Genomic DNA, 2694 nt, shown 5'->3' with positions numbered 1-2694 from the left:
GCATAGAGAAGATTTTACATCTTGGGTTGGTATTTAGTTAACGTGCTTCTGCCCACGTGTGAGCAGAGCGGGGCCCATTATGTTTTGGCTCGGGTCCCGCGGCGTCGCCACCATCGATCCGGATTGCCGGCGTCCAGCCCGTAGCTGAGGCCGGTGGTGCAGCAGAGGCGGCGGCTCAGGAGTGATTAAGGCTCCGCTCTCACGGTCTGTGACTCAGCACATCCTTCCGCGCCAGGCTCAGAGCGGGTGGCCCAGGCTGTGCTTTCAGCGCTAAGTGGACTATTAATAACGGAACTTAACGCGGCTCGCTGTGGGAGGCGGGGCCTGACACCCAGCCTGGCGTCCCTGCGTTAACCTGACTCACTCTCCACGGTGGCTGCTGATCTGATGCCACTTCCCGGGCAAAGGGAAGGGGGGCTGTCAGCCCTCTCCCTGAATCAGAGGACCCTCTGCTGACACCGGAGAGCTCAAGCACCGGCCTCTGTGCCGGCCCACTCAGCGCCGCGGGTCTCCCTTGTTGAAATGTCTAAGGCAGTGGCTCTCAACCTTCCTAACGCCGCGGCCCTTTAATTCAGTTCCTCATGTGGTGACCCCCAACCATAGAATTATTTTCGTTGCTACTTCATAACTGTAATGTTGCTACTGTTATGAATCGTCATGTAAATATCTGATATGCAGGATGTATTTTCATTGTTACACATTGAACATAATTGAAGCATAGTGATGAATCACAAAAACAATATGTAATTATATATGTGTTTTCCGATGGTCTTAGGCGACCCCTGTGAAAGGGTCATTCGACCCCCAAAGGGGTCACGACCCACAGGTGGAGAACCGCTGGTCTAAAGGGACTTGCCTCCCGGGAGGCGGTGTGGCCTGGCCCAGGCATCTGCCCAGAGGGCATCCTTGTCTGACATGATTCTCACATCAGGGCATGACGGGGTGGGTCGGGTGTGAGATAAGAGGCAGTTTCAGGGTCAGGTCCCGACCCTCCGTTCTGTGTTTCTGGGGCCACACTGAATCCGCGTGAGGCGGAGGGACTAAGCGATCAGCCCCCTTGGTTGGGCGTCAGGGAAAAGTGTCCGCTGAGTTACAGCCTTTCAGTGCACGTGTAAGACTATTTAGTCTTTTCACAACGTCTCCTGTACCCAGAGAAAATGTAGAGATTGGCGGCTGCTGTGGCCAGTGTCCACGTCGCGTCCACGTCGCACGGGGAGGGCTGCGCTGGGCCCTGCCCCAGGCTGACCGGGCTTTTCCGCCGCAGGTGCTGCGAAGCGGGGATTCAGGAAAATGTCCTCAATGTTCGTCAGAATTGTTGGGTTGTTACTTCTGGAACCTTTGGGAAGTTCTGGCTTCCGGGAACTGAGGGACAAATGCCCGAGCCACGTGACTGCTGACGTCTGAGATTTATTTACGTGTCAGGTTTGCGAGGGGGGATGTTAGCAAAACGAGGACCGGGCCCCGCAGTGCTGCCATGCAGAGTGCCGCTTGCGGGCGCAGGACTCTCCGCTGGGCACACCGGCCTCCTGCCGGGAGGGGCCCCGGGCAGAGCGAGTGCAGCCCCGGCAGGTCTCCGAGCGCAGACTCCCAACCGGCGGAGCTCTGGCCCCGGGAGGCGGAAGGAAGGGAGGCAGCTGACTTCTCTTAAAGACATTCACGTGGAGTTGCCAGTCCTTTCTTGGCGAGCCGGGTTATTTTCGGCTCTCACTGAACAGTGTGTGCCTGTCGGTTTCCGTCCTCAGAGCTGTGTTTTCTCTCTCAGCACCTGGTAGGGCTCCTCATCGAAAGGGAGGTGAGTGGGCGTCCCTGCACCCGAGTCGGTCAGAGTTAGACGAGGCCACCCCGGCTGCGTCGGGTCGGTGGTCACCGTGGTGACCGGATACACTCAGAGGCTGTGCAGGTCGGTGAGGGGAGCAAGGTGGGCTCAGGGCACCAGGCACCTTAATTTCACACGAATTGTGTCCTGCGCCTGGAGGCTCCCCTCCTGCCTGCCCACCACTGAGTGGTAGCTGGTGCCAGCCCATGGGCTGGGCACAGTGCAGAGAGGCCCTGGGAGGCAAACCCTCGCCCACAGCAGGTGCCGCCCGCGCCCACTGGCCCTCTGAGCTTCCAAGGTGGCGAGGGTTCAGGCTGCTTCTTGTGATCTCAGAGAGGAAGGGAGAGGGAGAGAGAGAGGAACACCAATGACGAGAGAGAATCACTGACCGGCTGCCTCCTGTACGCCCCCTACTGGGGATCGAGCCCGCAACCCGGGCATGTGCCCTGACCAGAATCGAACCTGGCTCATAGGTTGGCACTTACCACTGAGCCCGTTGGCGGGCACAGCCTCTGATACCGACAGCGGGGAGCGGTGCCAAGACCGCCGGGCAGCCGCGAGCGCGTCCTCAGAAGCAGCTGTTTCTACCTGTTCGATGCCTCAGTGCCCTGAGCATTATGCCCTGAGCTGCCTTCATTCTAGAGGAGCACACAGGGGCCGGGGGCTCCGTGCAAGTGGCAGGTCCCAAAGCGAGGCCTGGCGGTGGGGTTGCCATGCAATTGTCTTTCTAATCTGGATGCTTCTGGGAGCAAAAGAGGTCAGGCCTGAGGTCAGACCCGCCCCTGGGAGGGTGCAGTGCCCTGGGGCCCACTCCCTGCCACAAGGACGGGCGAGGCAGCCTTCCCCGGAGGAGCCGCAGGGCTGCCAGGGCCTGGCCA

Source organism: Myotis davidii, unplaced genomic scaffold (genome assembly GCF_000327345.1).
Source record: "Myotis davidii unplaced genomic scaffold, ASM32734v1 scaffold1251, whole genome shotgun sequence".
Classification (NCBI taxonomy): domain Eukaryota; kingdom Metazoa; phylum Chordata; class Mammalia; order Chiroptera; family Vespertilionidae; genus Myotis; species Myotis davidii.
The sequence above is the reverse complement of the archived record's forward strand: the minus strand, read 5'-3'. Positions refer to the sequence as shown.